Source organism: Macaca mulatta, chromosome 5, assembly GCF_049350105.2.
Source record: "Macaca mulatta isolate MMU2019108-1 chromosome 5, T2T-MMU8v2.0, whole genome shotgun sequence".
NCBI lineage: Eukaryota > Metazoa > Chordata > Mammalia > Primates > Cercopithecidae > Macaca > Macaca mulatta.
In genome coordinates this window covers 178,781,829-178,801,725 of record NC_133410.1, presented here as the reverse complement: position 1 = coordinate 178,801,725, position 19,897 = coordinate 178,781,829, and the positions used below count along the sequence as shown (strand labels likewise).

Genomic DNA, 19,897 nt, shown 5'->3' with positions numbered 1-19,897 from the left:
GTTCTGCTGGCTACCACACGTAGTATACTTCATTTTTTGTATGGTCAGTAATTGTTTATAGGGAGCTACTCATTTTCCTGAAAAATTATTTGTGGGAATTCTCTGAGATGATGATGAAGTTGTACTACTCCAGATAAGGTTTGCCTACACCTGCACCACGAAATTTTACACTCTAGTATTTCACTGAATCTAAGATGTCGTTGATCCTCAGGTACATTTTGATGTTAAAATGTAGGGGCAGGGAGGATTAAATGCATGATAGAATCAATGAAATAAAATAAATGTATGATTTGGGATTTTATGAACAATCCAAAATATACATCTTTGGATACCAAATCCATGCTGGCTTACAGTTACAAGTCTTCAGTTGAATTTCCTATCCCACTCCCACTCTTTAAAGCATCAAGACGAAATTCCTATAATCTCTTTAAGGTAGGGAAGGTAGAAAGGGAGATTTTCCTCTTGTTCCTCACAGAATGAGGCAAATGCCATTTGAGTTCAGCTTTCTGGAGTTCTCCTATCAAACTCCTCAACTTAGGAGAACTCTGGTCTTTGTCTTTTGAGGGAATTCTGTTCTTTTGATCCCATACTCTACTAGATTAGAAAAATCAAGGTTTTGGCAAGTCCCCTTATGGCAAAAACAACTCTATTGCTATGCTTATCTCCCTGGGTTTCTGTCTTCAATTAGACTTTGGCCCTAAAATTTTGTATTATCTTGTCATCTCTGCCATGCTTTTAAGGAAATGTATTTGTATTTTTTTCATTCTTTCAGCAAACTGCCTAGCCACTATATTACTGGACAGATATAGTTCTACTGAAATAACTACAATCCAACTTTGGTATTATTTCTTATAAGAAAACTGAGCTGCAATTCAAGATGGTAGTTGACAGAGCAGGAGAACCTTCATCTTGGACAAACACCACCACTTTAAGTTATAGCTCCCTTTCTAGTCTCATGCATTACAAGGATATCACTTCTCTTCTAACTACAAGCAGCCAGAAAGAACAGACAGTAAAACACAGATAAGATAGCTCGGGCACAGAGGGAGGTGGGGGAAAGTCTCTTGAGTAACTGCCAAACTTCACCCTCATACAATGGACCCCAGCAAAACAGTGGGCCTTAATAAGCACATTCCTTTCCTTTCAGGTGCACTGAAATAGGGAAGCTAAAAGCAGACTCAGGGGTATGCCTGCAGCTGCAGAAAAGTGTATGGGAACAGACACACAACTCCCTCTCCCAAAGAAGCACAACAAAGGGACACAGAAGCAGTCCAAGCCTATGATAAACTCTCCCACCCTGCAGCCTTAAAAACTCTCAGTCTGTAAAAGAGTGTGCCTCTGACCTACCTTGGCAAGAAGCTCCTCTCAGGTTTGTTTTCTCCAAAATAAACCTGTCTTGACTGGCAAGCCACCTTTCATGTTTCTTTCCTCTTTCTTTAATTCTTACTGTAGTAATACATGCAGTTGCCTCCTGACTTTTCTTGAGAAAATTCTAAAGTTACAGTAAAGGAATATAAAAAAGTAAATTATGACAGTAAAGAAAACAGGTGGCCGCATCCACAGGCTGGAGATTTTTACACACTTCTGGAAGATGGGGTAGAATGAAGAGTATTGATTGATTTTTTTTTAATTTTGAAAGTTGCCAAAAAAGCAGATTTTAAGTGTTCTCACCACAAAAAACAAATGAAAGTATGTGAGGTAATGCTTATGCGTATTAGCTCAATTTAGCCATTTTACAATGTATACATTATATTGTATACATGTATTTAAAAGTGTACATATTTCAAAGCAGTATGTGTCCATGAAAAATAAATACAATTTTTATTGCTCAATTAACATTAATAAAATAAAACAAAAACAAACAAATGAGTGGGGGAAAAGATCTGAAGGTCTCAGATCAAATATATGTGAAAGGGAGTTGCATAGAGGTGGTAGCTGATTTTCCTGGTGCAACCACTGATCAGCTGTGAGCATAAAGTTAGACTGAAAACAGGTGAAGTAATTGAAATTATGTCCTCAGAACAATTGTACCAGTTCTTACCTGTTCTTACCCATGGTTTCTCTCTCTCTCTCTCTCTCTCTCTCTCTCACACACACACACACACACACACACACACACACACTTCCTTCTATATCCCAGGTAAAAGAACAATTGATGTTAAAAATGAACATTTTCCTGGGAAAAACTAGATGTTGCTAGTACAAAGTGCTGATGACCAAAAGAAAGCATTTCAAGTCCTACAACTTTATAGCTGGCTTCCCACCTGCTCAACCTGAAGAAAACCTTGCCAGGTGACAAGCCCTACCCACTTACAGAGAACTGTCCATCAGACTTCCCAGTCAGGGAAGCAAGACAAATGAAATCCACACCAGGTACCTGGAATATTACCTCTTCCCATTTAAGTAAAAAATAACAACCAAGAATTCCCAGACATATAAAGAAAAACAAAAGCATAAAAATAATAGACTATCATAGATTGACTGGAAATTGGAAAAAGGGACCTGTTTGGGGATGATAAAAATGTTCTAAAACTGAATTGTGGTGCAGGCTGCCTGCACAAAGTTGGGAAGTTATTTAAAAACATTAAATTTGACACTGAAGGTGGATAAATGCTATTTATGGTATATAAGTGATACCTCAATTAAAGCTGGTTTTAACAATATACTGATTAAAAAACAGTTTGTCAATGTGAAAATAGCACCAGATCATGTTAAACAAGTAAGGAAGACTTTATTCAAGGATATTGCAATAGGGGAGAGAGCTCAGCTTAGTCTGAACTCAACATTACTAAAACAAAGGGTGCAGGAGAGCTGGGATAGAGGGATCTGTGTTGCTAATTGACCTTACCCAGAGAAAAGGTAAACATCCTGTTCTATCTTCATGACAAGAGGTGGTTTTACAACTTGGAGCAAGGTGTCTATCAGAATTAGACTCTTCCCCAACCACTGAGACTGGGAGATAGGGGCACTATCTTTCTTGATGATTACATTTCAAAGGGCTGGCTCCCAGGTTCTTGAGAGGAACAGTCCTGGGTTATAAAAGTGATATGAAGCTTTTTTAAAGATTTGCATCTCAAAGGAACAGGGAAAGAATTTATAATTGCTAGTTTTCTAAAGTAAATGCAGTAAGAAAAGTGAGTTTAGAGGCCTAAAGGCAAGAAGCATGCCTAAAGGCAAGAAGCATGTCTAAAGTTGAGTCAAGCTGAGGGGAACTTTAAGGCCCTCTTGATGACAAGCAACCCAACGAACGAAAATAACTAGCCCCCAAAACAGAAACAAAAAAGCAAAAAGGCAAAAAGCATTCACTACTTTAAAAATTTTTTAACTAATTTTTGCAGATGCATTAAAAATTGTATCTCTAAAACAAGAACTAAAAAGTCAGCACACAATAATTGTCTCTTCTCCAAAATAATAATTATAATAATTAAAAAAGTTATGAAGTCATAGAAATTTCCCAGAAAAGGGGGGGGGAATGAGAAATATGATGGAAAATATAAATGTATTATTTCCTTCAAATCCCCAAAATTTGTAAACACAAAATGTGCTGAAAAGCAATATACAGAAACCAAATTCCATTACTAAGAAAAACTTAGGCAGCAAAAACTTTCAGTTTATATTATATTACCTGGCTTTTCACAGTATTTTCTACGAAAAAAAAAAAAAAGAAGCAACCCATTTTTCTATGTTGGGTCAAGGAAGAAAGTGGAAAGAACAGATTTTATAGACGTTTGGGATAAATTTATTTTTTAAGAGGTGGAACCACAGAGAAAAGCTTGAGCTTTATGTTAGATGTTTATATACTTCTGAATGAATTATTAAATAAGCACTTGGTATTTTTTGTTATACTTGACCTGTGACGTGGCGTCTAAAATAATTATCACAATGTGGCCTGGTGAAATGAAAAAGCTAAAATTAGGCCTTAAAAAGTCATTTTTTTAATTAAAATGCTTTGATTACACTTTAATATATTTTTTGTGTCATGTTGCTTCACTCTTAATATTATTTTTTCTTTTACTTTTGATCTCTTGATTTTGAACAAAGAAATGTAATGAAAAAATTAATTACACTGGGCTAAAAGGTAATTACAAAATGATCAAGAATTTCTAATAAAAAATTTATAGTAACTTTGCTGCTGTTAGAAATCTATTCCCTTTATGTTATGCAAGTAGAAGCCAGAGATTATAACCTTAGAATGTAAACATATGTCACCTCAGCGTTGAAAATATTATCAACAAAAATGCCAGAGTTGACAGTTATCAGAAAACTTGTCTCCCTAATAGGCCAGCCTTGGGTTCTCTAGTACTATGAATCCAATTAGTAAGGTGGGTGTTGTGGGGGAGGGAAGCCCTTGCAGGTATTAAGAGTCTGGATAAGATGGTCAATAATACAGAGAAAAACACAAATGATGCGAGTTCATTGGCTAGTGGAATCCAGAAGACATCTGGACCTTGAATCTAGTTAACGAGGTTGGGAATGGGGTGGTAGGGTCAGGAATTCGTACAGATATCCAAAGCCTGTAAGAACCGAAGGGAAAGAAAGAATGATGATGGGTTTCCAATTCGTCTCAGGGTTCTGGGACCCACATGAACCATGGCATGGGGTTCTGCCACTAGGTACCAGGTAGCAGCACCCAGGACACCTGAAAAAAGGAACCGAGGCATAAAAAGAGTACTTTCTTCCCTAAGGCAAGGACTCTATTCCCTGCCCAGTACAACACGAGGTTCAAACTCTGGGCAGACTTAATTCATAAGTAAGAACAAATAAGTCTACCAGACAAGAGTCAGTAAGTATGCAGTAGCAGAAGCAAGAAAATTCTGTCAGGCATATTTCTCATGTGGTAGATAAACCATTCACTCCACATGAAAATCAGGATAAAATTTCATATTCTACAAATTCACGTATCTATTTGTGGGGGTTAAAACAGTGTGAGCATTTTAACATATCAGGAAAACAAATAACTTGAGATAACAGAACATTGAGGACAGAGAGGCAAATCAAACATTCCTTATTCAGGTGCTTTTGTGGATTAGATATGCTGAGCTCTAAAACCACTGAAATGACACATCTTAATACTCTTACCAAGAAATGTAGCTTTGCTTCCTTCAGCCAATCTTGAGCAACTCCGAAAGGATGGTCCTGTTAATTCTCTAGCAGATGTTTTAAGCAAGGTTTAGCTTAAGTTAAAGTAATGACCAATCGACTTTATATATTTTTTAAATTAATCCTCACCGAGAAAATTGATAGAAGTTCATACCAGCCTCTGGCTTGCTAAAATTTTTACTTACTGTATCTACTTAGGTTAATAAGTATTAAGTTCAAATAATATGATTTTTGTTATCTTATGTTCAATGGATTTCTTTGCTACTGCTCTACTTGTACAATTTGCTAACAAGCTCCTTCTAAGGCATAGACTACATGTGGGAATCAGAAAAAAAAGCATCGACTGCAGCTCTCTTCATAATTGCTGAAATGATGACACAGAGAGGAGGAAAAAGTGGACAGTATTTCCTATCTGTCATCAATTTGAGGGAATCAAAGGCATTAATTAATCTGTAGTTTTAACCCTTACTGCATGTTGGAATCACGTGCCTCATCTAAAATCACTTCATAATTTCAGGGTATGTTACCCAGACCTGAAAATTTTCCTAAAGTGTCTTGGGTAATTCTCCTGTACAGCCAGGATTGAAACCACTAGGTTAAAAGGCCATTCTTAAGATTCAGTCCTGGATTCAAATCGATGTTAATTCTCTAGTGCTGTAGTCCCCAGTCTTTTTGGCACCAGGGACTGGTTTCGTGGAAGACAATTTTTCCATGGACCAGGGCAGTAAGTGATGGTTTGGGGATTATTCAAGCACATTACATCTAGTGTGCACTTTATTATTAATACATCATAATATATATAATGAAACAATTATACAACTCACCATAATGTAGAATCAGTGGGAGTTCTGAGCTTGTTTTCCTGCAACTAGATGGTCTCATCTGTGGGTGATGGAAGACAGTGACAGATCATCAGGCATTAGGTTCTCATAAGCAGCGTGCAACCTAGATCCTTTGCATGCACAGTTCACAATAGGGTTCATGCTCCTAAGAGAATATAATGCCACTGCTGATCCGACAGGAGGCAGAGCTCAGGAGGTAATGTGAGTGATGGGGAGCAGCTGTAAATACAGATGAAGCTTCGCTTGCTTGCCGGCCACTCACCTCCTGCTGTGCAGCCTGATTCCTAACAGGCCATGGACCAGTCCATGGTCTGAGGCTTGGGGACCTTCTACTCTAGTGGGCAAAGAATGCAATCAGAAATTTTTCAAAAGGAGACATACAAGCAGCAACAAACATATGAAAAAATGCTCAACATCACTCATCATCAGAGAAACACAAATTAAAACCACAGTGACACACCAATTTAAACCACTCAGAATGGCTACTATTAAAAAGTCAAAAAACAACAGATATTGGTGAGGTTGAGGAGAAAAGGGAATGCTTATACACTGTCAGTGAGAATGTAAATTAGTTCAACCCCTATGGAAAACAGTGGAGATTTCTCAAAGAACTAAAAATAGAATTACCATGTGATCCAACAATCCCACTATGGGTATCTACCCAAAAGAAACTAAATCATTGTATTAAAAAGACCCCTGGCTGGGCATGGTGGCTCACAGCTGCAATCCCAGCACTTTGGGAAGCTAAGGCAGGTGGATCACAAGGTCAAGAAATCAACACCATCCTGGCCAACATGGTAAAACCCCATCTCTACTAAAAATACAAAAATTAGCTGGGCATTGTGGCGTGTGCCTCTAGTCCCAGCTACTTGGGAGGCTGAGGCAGGAGAATCGCTTGAATGTGGGAGGCGGAGGTTGCAGTGAACTGAGATTGCACCACTGCACTCCAGCCTGGCAACAGAGCAAGACTCCATCTCAAAAAAAAAAAAAAAAAAAAAGACCCCTGCACATGTATGTTTATTGCAGCAGTATTTACAATAGCAAAGTCACGGAATTAATCTAAATGTCTATCAATGGATGCTGGATAAAGAAAATGTGGTACATATACACAATGGAATATACTACTCAGCCATAAAAAGAAATTGCGTCTTTTGCAGTAACATAGATGGAATTGGAGGCCATTACCTTAAGTGAAATAACTCACAAACAGAAAGTCAAATACTACATTTTCTCCCTTATAAGTGGGAACTAAACAGTGTGTACACACATGAACATACAAGTGGAATAATACGCATTGGAAACTACAAAAGGTGAGAGGGTGGGGGTGTGAGGGATGAGAAATTACCTATTGGGTATAGTGTAAACTATTCAGGTGATGGGTACACCAAAAGCCGAGACTTCACCACTACACAATATATCCATGTAGCAAAAATGCATTTGTTCCCCTAAATCTATTTTTTAAATGGCAATAATAATTTTTTAATGTATTTGACCTTAAGTCAAATACAACCTGTATAATTCTCTTTCTTTACCTTTAATAGGGTTGATAAATGGGTTAAGTGAGGTTATCTATTTAGGTTCTAGAGCCTGGCACACTGTAAACTCTCAATAAATAACAGATTTTGTTTTTAGGTGGAATCTAAAATCCCATATTAACTACAGTATTATTAATTCACTTTTTGATGATCCTAAGCAGTAGTATATAGTAGCACCTAATATGAGAGCAACATTGACATACATCCCCCTAAATAAATTAATGTTCTCATCTCAATTGATCTTTTTGGTGGAAATAGTTTTAGATGCTAAGGAAGTAGGCAAGAGGTTCCTGAAGAGAGGCGTATTACAATATATACTTTATGTATAGCAGAATTTCACTATTTAACAGAAATTAAGCAAAAGAAAAAAAACTAAAAAGACCTAAAAAGAATTCAGTGCTAATGCTTGCCTCCAAAAAAAGAGTATTTATCACACCAGACAGCATGTTTTCAATTGTCTCTCTTAATGAGACTTTATCATCCATCTAGTTATAATGGATACAATTGCATATCTTAGAATATGCACTTTCAGGTAGTTTTGACAAAATCATTAATAAATAAGATGAAAAGAACTTTTAGACATCAATCGGCATATCAGAAGGCAAAGTAAAACTTTACATAGATACAAGAGGCAGCAGATTCCCTTGTGCAGTAACGATACTTCAGACTATTCTTTCTTTTAGCTAGAGAAAATAGTGTTAGAAACAAATTTGCATTGCCACAAAAGAAATAGCACTTGAACATAAATTTAATTTTCTCAGCAAGGCAATTTTTACTTCTATAGAAGGGTGCCATTCGTGAATGGAGTAATGGCCAGAGCACACCTGAACAAGGGAGAAGAAGGGGTTCTTATCCCTGATGCAGGAAACCCCTATTGCTGTGTTGTTCCCCTATTGGCTAGGGTTGGACCACACAGTCTAAGCTAATTCCAACTGGCTATTTTAAAGAGAGTAGAGGTACGACCTGGAGTGGCAGGGTGAGTAGTTTGGTGGAAAGGACAGTTACAGAACAGGTGACTCAGAAGACTCAGGTCAGAGCAGGTGACCAGGGGTGACTCAGAATGGAGCAGGTGATATAGGTTAGGAGGGGGTTGCTTGCTGAAACTAGGGGCAAGGAGACAAAGAGAATGAGGAAGTTAAACTTTAAAATGAAGAACAAAGAACAGGGGAGATGAACATACAGATACATTGGTTCTTTGGAGAGGATCTCAGAACTCATTGTACTTAACACTTTACAGGCTAAAATCTTTGAGGAGGAATTTATTATACCCTACAATAATACTGTGCCTCACTGTGTTGGAAAAAAAAAAGTGGGCTATCAATGAATTAATGTTCAGCTCCCTTAAGAGGAATCTGCAGTTTGTCTCATATATGTTGACAGGACACAACAAAGAAACATCCTCTCTGAAATCCGTGTGTGGACAAAAGTTGTCAAAAGTCTACTGCATCCCAGTCCCAGCAGATAAAACACATCATTGTACATAGGACTTTCTGTCTTGCATGTTAATCTCCATTGCATTGTCTCAATCCCAAAACAAGACTGTCATATAAGAAGAGGTGTTACCCATTGTATCCAGCTGACAGTGGTGACACTGAGTGAGTCAAGCTAATAATGCTTAAACCTGGCAGTCTTGTGACTCTCGTTTAGCACTTTTGCCCCTTGCCGAGAGAAACACAAAAACATCTGTCATTGAGGAATTAATAATCTAGGAACAATCCCAGATTTACGTTCAGAACAAATCACCCACCACCAACATAACTCCGTTTTAAACTTAAAAGGACCTACCTTCCTGTGAATCACACAGCTGTTTTCCTGTGAGCTGTTGAAGGAGTCCCTCTGTATTCCACATGAGATCACTATTATGAAAAGACTCTGAAAACGATCAACCAAAGCCTTTCAGTAACTCCTCGAGCCTATCTTTAATTGATGAGTAATATTTTATATATTTTATGAGGTACAATGTGCTATTTTGATATAGGTTCACATAAGAATAATTAAATCAAGTTAATTAACATATCTATCACCTCACGTGCTGTTCTTTTGCAATAAGAACATTTAAAATCTACTTTTTAAAACAATTTTGAAATACACAATGCATTATTAATTAAGTCACCATGCTGTACAATAAATCTCTAAAACATATTCCTCCTGTCTAACTGAAACTTCGTACCGTTTGAATATCTCCCCATTCCTCCTACCTCCCTCCAGCCTCTGGTAAGCACCATTGTACTCTCTACTTCTATGAATTCAACTTTTCTGGATTCCACATATGAGTGAGATCATCTAATATTTGTCTGTCTTTCTTTGTGTTGTTTTGTTTTGTTTTGTTTTGTTTTGTTTGTTTTTGACAGAGTTTTGCTCTTGTTGCCTAGGCTAGAGTGCAGCGGCGCGATCTCGGCTCACTCCAACTGCCGCCTCCCAGTTTCAAGTGATTCTCCTGCCTCAGCGTCCCAAGTGGCTGCAATTACAGGCACTCGCCACCATGCCCAGTTTTTAGTACAGACGGGGTTTCACTTTGTTGGCCAGGCTGGTCTCCAACTCCTGACCTCATGATCTGCCCACCTCGGCCTCCCAAAGTACTGGGATTACAGGCATGAGCCACCATGCCCAGCCAGTATTTGTCTTTCTATGCCTGGCTTATTTCACTTAACCTAATGTCCTTCAGGTTCATCCATGTTGTCACAAATGCCAGAATTTTCTTCTTTTTTAAGACTGAATAGTGTTACATTGTGTATATATACCATATTTTCTTTATCCATTCATCCATTGATGGATGCTTCTAAGTTTGACTCCAATTCAAAGGAAAAAATTCTATTTTGAAGAGGTTTTTTTTTTTTTTTTTTTTTTTCATGCTATTCCATGGCTCTGGAAATGTCTGAACCAAAACACGTATCATCAATGTGTTCTTCTTACTTGTCATTGTAAAAGTCCTCTTAGCATACATGGGCAAAGCTAATAGTAAGTTAGTTTTAAAAGTTTGTTAAAAGGAAAAATCAAAAACATACACTTTTTTTTAATTTTATCTAAAAATGTATACATTTGCCAGTGTAATTATATCTAACAAAGGCTTTTTAAATTAAAGAATGAATCTGCTGGTTGAAGTCCTAAAACATCTTGTTTGCTTCAGTATTTTCTTTAAATACAATGGAAATCTAAAGATTCTTACAATAATCAGAGTATATAACCTTTTGAAAATTTAAGATTTTCTCTAATCTTTTGTAGTCATCTTGCCCACACATAATTTAATATGATTATTTTTATTACCTTTATTATAACCTTTCAAAAGACTTCAACTTAGTCTTCATAGAAATAAGACACTCTTTTATTCACAAGGTCATTAGTTTCTATAATATTTGTTTATAATATATTATTACAGAAATATATACAACTGGCATAAATAGGTTTGGGAACCAACAACTAATTCTTAGCAAGCAGGTGCCTCACTGCAACTTAGTAAAAAATAATTTACTAGCTGTGAGCATTCAGCATCCTGGCCATAAATTGGAATATGTTCCCTAGGGAATGACAAGGTTTGATTTCAGTGAGTCAGTCTAACAGAGGTGAATTTAAAGAATGTCATTTATATTTGATGAATATTTTAATGGCAATGAAATGATCACCTGACTCTTACTTAATTATAAACTCCATGAGGACTGAGCGCCCTTAAGGATCTGACACTCAGTTATACACCTTACAAACCAAACAAAAACATACGGACTAATTTTAGTAAAAGGTACTTAAAAAGTGAAATTATCAGTAAGTCATTCAGGTAGTGTATCTACATGATTACAAAGCTTCAGTTTCCTCTTTTCAAAGTTATTTTACATCTCTGTTTTTAAACTACAAATGATGCTATGTTTAAATATACTTTAAAATGTATGTAATAATAAGCTTGGACTGTAACTAAAATCAGATTGAATTAGATGTAGGTTTGTAAATGATCTGGAAACCTTTTAGAACCATTGCTAGGGGAACCAGCAGAGCAGTGTTTAATGAGTAAGTCATATCTTTATGTTTAAATTAACAATAACACACTAATAAGGTAAAAGAAAAGTGAAATGAAACTGCAGGGAAGCTGGTGATTGTGGTGATAAAAATTATAAGAGGATTCACACAGAATAATCCACGTAACTGTTTCTTCCTCTTTCTATGTTGCAAAGGAAAAAGGGGATAAAATGAATTTTCAGGAACATAGCAGAGACCTTCCAACAACAAATCCTAAAATACCTGAGAAAGCTCTGCCCCTGCTAGCTAACACCTAGAAGAGTGAGCGAGCCACTTGTGTCTGTAAGTGGAAAGCAGCTCCTGGCTATGGGTCCTGGAAAGACAGAACCTAAAAGCAAGACAGTTTCAGAATGAGTTTGCTCTGACCTAGATAGAAGTAGCATGACATAAATGAGAAACAGAGATGACTGGCAGAATTAGATGTTTTCTCACTAATTTTCAACCAGTGTTCACATTTCTTTAAATCTTGCATTTTAATTGCATCTCAAATTTTTTAAAGTTTATATCAGCATGAATTAATTTTTAACAGCTTTATTGAGGTATAATTAATATACAGAAAAATCATACTGCAAGTTTGATCAGTTTGGACCAAGTCATGCATCGGAGATACCATCACCGAAATCAAGTTATTAAACACATCCATCACCTCCCAGAATTTCCTTGTATTCTTTTATGTTTTGCTTTTGTCATTATCTTTTATGTTGTTTTGTTTTGTGATAAGAACAGTCAACTTGAGATTTATCCTCTTAACAAATTACTAAGTATCTAATACCATATTGTTACCTATAGTCCCTGTGTTGTACAGAAGATTTCTAGAACTTATTCATCTTGCATAAATGAAATTTTATACCTGTTGAGCAACAATTCCCCATTCTTCCCCTCCTGCCAACCCCTAGCAACCACCATCCTATTTTCAGCTTCTATGCATTTAAGTATCTTAGATACATCATATAGGTGAAATAGATGGACCTAGAGGGAGTTATGCTAAGTGAAATAAGCCAGTCACAGAAGGACAGATTGCATGATTCAACTTACGTGAGGTATCAATTAATTCTTTATTATTTTAGATACGAAGTCTATCTTTATAGCAAAAATCTGAGTAGAAATGTGGGCTCTTCTCTGTATCACAATTGAGATTGTGGGCCCGATTCTTCAAAGCCAAATTGCGTGTTGACCATTGTCCAGGCAAAAGATCATCCAGATTCCAGACAAAATCATGAAGGTGAGCAGCTTCTAGAGTTGCAAGTCAAGACAAAAACATGAAAGAACCATCAAAAAGATCTTTTAGTGACTCATTAAAACTTTTACTTTCTATCCACATATTTGGAATTATCTTACAAGTCATATGATAGCAATAACAACTGTAATGACAGAGGTTGAATGAGGCTATTAAAGAAAAGACAAATGGAACTTGTAATTAAATACTACCAATAAAAATCATGTGATCATTTAAGCAACTTTAACATAAGATATGTAGTCAGCACTTCCAGTAATAGAATAAATTTTTTTTTTTTTTTTTTTTTTTTTTTTTTTTTTTTGAGACAGAGTGTGGCACTGTCGCCCAAGCTGGGCGTGGAGTGCAGTGGCGCGATCTCGGCTCACTGCAAGCTCTGCCTCCTGGGTTCACGCCATTCTCCTGCCTCAGCCTCCTGAGTAGCTGGGACTACAGGCGCCCGCCACCTCACCCAGCTAATTTTTTTGTATTTTTAGTAGAAAGGGGGTTTCACCGTGTGATCCAGGATGGTCGATCTCCTGACCTCATGATCCGCCCACTTCGGCCTCCCAAAGTGCTGGGATTACAGACCTGAGCCACTGCGCCCCAGCCCGACACATTCTTAAACAAGCTGTTGCCATGAACTTTCTTACAGAAGTGCAAAGAAACATCTCAGAAAAGAGGTTATGAAAGTTTACTAAAAGAACTTACTTAAAAAGTAAGTTTACTAAAAAAGAGATTTTGAAAGTCTACTAAAAAAGCATCAAATCTAGCTGGAAATGTAAACAGGAATCACTTGGAGATGTGTGCTCACATATCCAGCATAAGGAACTGTGTTCTACCCTAAATCAGCTAGGAAATTTATGGAAGTTTTTTGGGGTTTTGTTTGTTCATTTGTTTTGTTTTGTTTTGTTTTGTTTTGTTTTGTTTTTGAGATGGTCTCATTCTGTCACCCACGCTGGAGTGCAGTGACGCCATCTTGGCTCACAGCAACCTCCACTTCCCAGGTTCAGGCAATTCTCCTGGGACTACAGGCGCGGCTGATTGTACTATTTTTACTAGAGATGGGGTTTCACCATATTGGTCAGGCTGGTCTGGAACTCCTGACCTCAGGTGATCCACCCACCTCGGTCTCCCAAAGTGCTGAGATTACAGGAGTGAGCCATCACGCCCGGCCTTAAGATTTTATTAGACAAAAGAATGTCCCCATTTAGAGTACTTTCTTTGATTCTGTTTTTGTTTTGTTTTGTTTTGTTTTTTTTTTGTTTTTGTTTTTGTCGTTGTTGTTTTTGAGACAGGGTCTCACTCTGTTGCCCGGGCTGGAGTGCAGTGCCTGATCACAGCTCACTACAGCCTCAACGTCCTGTGCACAAACAATCCTCCCACTTCAGCCTCCTGAGTCACTGGGGCTACAGGCATGTACCACCATGTCCGCCTCATTTTTTTTTTCTTTAGAGATGGGGGCCTCACTATGTTACCCAGGCTGGTCTCACCTTCAGTGATCCTCCTGCTTCCGTGTCCTAAAGTGCTGGGATTATAGGTATGAGCCACTGCACCCAGCCCTATGCACTCTTTAATTCTAATTCTTCTAATTCTATTTGTTGGATCTAAATAGAATGCAGGTAACCATCCTTTGATATGTAGCTCTTCCAATATACCCATTTCATGCTTCTAACCACACAGATACACACAGGCACATTCATTTCATCAAATTAAATAGCTCCAATGCTTCCTAAAGTTCTACAGCATGGCGTCTTCTTCCCCAGCTCCTTCCATTAACTGCCCTCAATTTGTGCACTTTTCCCTTAAACTGTGGCACTTAGGACTAAAAGCAGTCGGCAAAGTGTTGCCTGACACACAGAAAAGACAAGGATAATGCCTCCATCATTCTCTAAAGTACATTCCTATTAATTTAACCAAAGTTGCACTAGTCTCTATAGCGATCATATCTGACTGATGATTCATATTAAATGTATTTTCAGTTAAAATCTCAGTTCCATTTGCATGCTTTGTGCTATGTCTGTCCCTACTCTCATGGGATTTGAGTTCACCAGTGTAGGATTTTACTTTCATCCTTAATAAAAGTAATATTATTAGGCATAACACAATTTCCCAGTCTGACAAATTTTTCAGTGGCTCCTGATGCCACTGTGCCCAATAGGCTCACTTTCCTTCTAGGTTGCACATCATACCAAAAAAAAAGTGTATTTCTCGTATGTTAATTTCTTTTTCTTTTTTCTTTTTCCTTTTTTTTTTTTTTTTGAAACATGGTCTCACTCTGTCACCCAGGCTGGAGTGCAGTGACTTGATCTCTGCTCATTGCAGCTTTTACCTCACAGTCTCAGGTGATTCTCTGACCACAGCCTCCCAAGTAGCTGGGACTACAGGCACACACCACCATGCTCAGCTAATTTTCTGTATTTTTTTGTAGAGACGGGGTTTTGCCATGATGCCCAGACTGGTCTCAAATTCCTGAGCTTGAGTGATCTGCTCACCTCAGCATCCCAAAGTGCTGGGATTACAGGCATGAGCCACCACACACTGCCCATATGTGTTCATTTAAGAACATAGTAAAGAGAGAAGCGACACAGCTACAAACTTTTTTCTTACACCGATCAAACTTTTTTCTTCTTGTTGACAGCAGTTCATTAGTAGTCATTCTACGAATGCAGACATTTGATTATTAATCTATCTACAGGTGCCAGCATCTAGCTTCTATTTCTATAGCTAACCCAAATATATTGGAGATAACTTGCAAAGTGACTTGATGAACTCAAGATGCTACATGGACACATTTTGTTCTGATCTATTAGTGTAGCTGTCATATCAAAGAAAATAATGAGGTAAATGCATCAATTGGTATTCATGAACCTGAAAGTAATTACCATTTTCTCTCCAGGGGAGATCGGATTACAATTAGCAGGATACTGAATACCTGAAATGAAAGAGAGAGATGGTGCTTAGGAGTTAATGAAAAAAATAAAATAAACGGGAGCAATGGAAAGTAACCTTACCTCCTTTGCCATTCCACCACAGTTTGCCCCATTTATCTGCCCACTTCCATGTAGACAGAATTCTATCCGTGAAGAATGTTCTGTCCTGAGATGCTAATCGCATCCAAATTTTACTTTAAAAAATTAAAATTTCTCATCAATCATCAATTTATATGAATTGTGAAGATAAACTTCAGCAAGAATCATGTCAACATAAAAGTTTCAACTTGGCTGTTACACAAATACACACTCAAGTATTTTTTTTATCTCTAAATAGAAATAATAAAAAGTTGAGATTACTCTTTTGAGAACTTTAATCAAATAACAAGATATCTTTTTGGTAATAGAGCAACATTTATATAGTAAAAGTATTAAAGCCTTCAGTTGGGGAGTTTATCTTTCCCTTTTTAAAACCAAAGCCAATAAAAATGAAATAATAAAGAAACAAACTTTTAATGGCCTATAGATAATGACACCCCTGCTAAGATACCAGTTTAGTACCCTGCAGTTTAAACAGCTGCCATTTGTCAGATAATTGCTTATGTTATTTCCCATCTTTGCATTAAAGCAGAATGCTATATTTGCATTTTTGACCCACTTTGTTTTTGCAAGTAAAGTTGTCATGTAAGAATCATTGAATAACCTATCCAATTATCTTCACTAGTTGGAAGGCATAAAAGCAGTTCAAAGAAACTTTACCATCATAAAAAGAGATTTGTTCCATATATGACTTAATTTTCCATCTTATCTCTGGGGGGGTGCAGAACACAACAACTTAACTCCTTGAATGTGCAGCGGAATAATTATCTCCATCCTTCAGTCCCATCCAGTATTCTATATTTACTTTCAGTTGACACAGCTAATCATTCTGCCCCAACAGTTCTCATTTTTACGCCTTTTAAAAGATCTTTTGGCCTAGACTTTGGCCCAGTGGAACATCCCTCAAAGATTCACCTTGTGCACACAGAACTCGGAGGGAGACACTATGTTCATTACCTAGGTTTTTAAAATCTCCAGTCACCTAGCATGAACACATGCTGCTAGGGCCAATTTCACCTTATACTGAACCCTCTTTTGGCCATAGATTTATGTGGCCAGCTTTTAGTGTGATTCTAGGCATACCGTATGTCAAAGAAAAGTTGCAGTGGACAAGTTAAACAGGTAAGGGAGATTTATTCCACACCTATTGCATTAGGGGCCAAGATTATGGCAATAAGGGAAACAGACTGAACTCAATTCTGCAGAAACCAAAGTTAGAAGAGCTTTTAAATGCTGAGGTGACCTAGTGGAAAAGTACAGGAGTCATCTGTGGGGAATTGGTCAATGCAATTAGGCCCTCTGTGTTCGCTAATTTTTGCTTATCAAAGTTAGGCTCCTATCCCCACACAGAGCCAGAAAGATGGGGGCTCTATTTTTCTTGATAATTGCATTTCAAAAGGAGGACCCTCAGCTCCTTGAGAAAAACAATTCAGGATTACAAAACAGGCAAGAGGCTTTTTCAAAGATTTACATTTCAAAGGAGCACAGAAAGAGTTGCAAGTTTTCTACAACGAATGAATGCTGTAAGAAAAGAGAGATCTGGGGCTGCCATCAGAAAGAAGGCTAAAGTTTAGTCAGGCTAAGGTGAACCTAAAAGCCATCCAGGTCACCTGCTTCAATTAGATGTGCACAGGGGATCTGCCCTGGAGTAAATCTGAAAGGGATATCCCAATTGCCTTGACTTGATCAATACACACTGTGTACATGTACAAATTATTACACTTACCCCAAAAATATGTACAACCATAATATATCAATTATAAATTAAATAAATAAACAGAAATAAAAGTAAAGGGAATAGTGAGCAACCAGGCAAGAAGACAACCAAGAGCAGAAGGCTACCATCCATCTCCACAATCTTCCCGAAAAACACCCGGCCACCTTTATGGAATCACAACTAAGATCCCTCTTCATGGAAATAAAGCATTGATTCCTTATTACTTTTAAATTTATTACTGCATATAATCAACAATATATCATGAAAAATAACATATGATCAAGTATATCCTATCTTTCATCTCTTCTAAAATCACATCTTCCCCATGGGCAGAAAAATATGAGTAATCAAAGTTCCATTTCCCAAGAATTTTCTGCAATTTTATAAAATTCATGCAAAAAAAGCAACAAGCCAACATCTGGCTTTTCCAGCAGGACACAGGCAGTGCTATTTGAGGCTGCCACCTGGGTGTCTGATGCTGGTCGAAAGACATTCCATGACCCATAAAGCCATGAAGCCACACACTAGAGAAAGCTTTATATAATACAAGTAAAAAAAAGTAATATTCTGAAGATTAGTTCTCAGTCTGCCCTTCAACCCACTCTTATATCAGGCTTGCCTTTAACGGTCCTATTTCAACCCTACCTTTATGCCCTCCCCTTCCAGCCAACAACTCATTTTATTGAGCTCCCAGCTGTCCATTCACCTGCTTCACTCTCCATTTCATGACTGGTCCAGCACTTTCTTGCAGCATCAGTTACCTGACAGTATCAGACTGATACCTCTGAATCACTCTACTGCTGGAATCCTTTCATTCCTCTTCATGTAGCCCACATGAATTCACTCTTCCAAATTTGGAGCCTAGATCTCACATTTCCCATGAAGCTTTCCTGACTTTCCTTTCGGAATACATGCCCCTCCTCTCTGATCTGCAGCAATTTGATGTACTTCTATTATTGTGTCTGTCTTAACATACTGTAATTCTAGGTTCACCTGTCTGTTTCTCCCACTGACTGTGACTCTTAGTGACAAAATAACATAGTGTGTTTCCCTTTCTACCCTCGATCCCTTAAAGGCACACAAACACCTGTTAAATTAATTGAAAATGTATTTCAAACACCCCCATAAGCACGACTTAGTGAGCCACCCTAACAAGGTACAAGTCAGCACCATGGGACCTATCTCCTTTTGCCTCCGGACAGTTAGGCCTGTTTTTAGATCTTATAATTTCTTCTTTTCAGTATGATATACAATTAGTTCCTGAATAAGTATAAAAGAGAAAATAGTGCAATGGTTAATATGTTCTACAGAACTAATAAGTCCTGCATCACTTAAACTCATCTTTTCTTTTAGAACATATATATATATAGACATATTAAAACTTATAACTGTAATAACCATTATAGCTAATAAAATGGTAGAAAATCAGCACTATATCAAATATAATATTTTAAATGTTATAAAAGATAGACCTGGGTATTTTCCTTTCTCCATCTGATTTAGGGATTTGAGCCTAGCATTTATTCTGTTTGGAGCATTATAGATTTTAGCTACTTAGGAAATGTGTCATAATACTCTCTGTTATTCATTCTAAGATAGATTTTTATCAATTCTATTTGGTTTGATATGAGAAAATGAAAGAATAAGGAAATAGAGAGGTGTTTTCCCATGTCCTTCGTGGGATAGTACATTCTATAGAATCTAAAAATTAGAAGAAATTTCATCGAATGGCTTCTCAAAGTCTTGGCCTTCCAACACCCAGAGAGGTGGTCACCCAGGCCCTGTTTGAACATTTCCAGTAATGAGTGTGCCTTCCTTCATGAGGTCCTTCTGCCTGGTGCTGCACAGCTCTGATGCTTTGAAAGTTATCAATATTGAAATGAAGCCAGCCTGTGTTGACTTCCAATTTGTGCCTACTTTGTGAAGTTATCAATCATATTCCATTTCAGTCCTCTTTTTCCAGCCCAAGTTTCTATGCAACATGAATTCTAGATGCCTTCCCATTTTTGTCAATCTCTTTCTCTATGTCTTTCTGTACATTCTCGTTTTGCTTTTTGTTGTTTGGATTGGTTGGTTTAATTTTGTTTTTAATATGATTTGAAGAACCACAATTTTCTTACACAATTATAAATTAAACCAAAAGCTTGTAAAACTGGCTTATGAAATTAGAGGGGGATTTTAGAATAAAATTAATAGATGGTGAATTCTAGTTCAATTCAGGGATTAAACTTTAAAAATGCATAAACTCAAGACACATGTGATTCATACTTTAGGATATAATTCTTTACCTTTTCTCTGCTATAACTTCTTGCAGCCTATTCTTAATTTTTTTAAAATTAAAATAGTTCTCATTTTTATACCTTTTAAAAGATCTTTCAGCCTAGACTTTGGCCCGGTGGAATGTCCCTCAAAGATTCATTTCATGCATGTAGAACTCAAAGAGAGAAAATATG

At 37.2% G+C, this 19,897-nt stretch overlaps 1 long non-coding RNA gene across 1 annotated transcript in view; it reads right to left on the bottom strand.

Annotated features, from left to right (window-relative positions):
- LOC106998573 (uncharacterized) overlaps nt 1–19,897 on the bottom strand; it is a 50,310-nt gene that overhangs the window by 14,967 nt on the left and 15,446 nt on the right. Inside the window, exons 2-5 of the long non-coding RNA XR_013417384.1 lie at nt 15,581–15,630; nt 12,518–12,715; nt 9,263–9,349; nt 5,925–5,982 (exon numbers count right to left, since the gene is read on the bottom strand). This is a non-coding gene — a long non-coding RNA (uncharacterized LOC106998573). The remainder of the gene's footprint in view (nt 1–5,924; nt 5,983–9,262; nt 9,350–12,517; nt 12,716–15,580; nt 15,631–19,897) is intronic.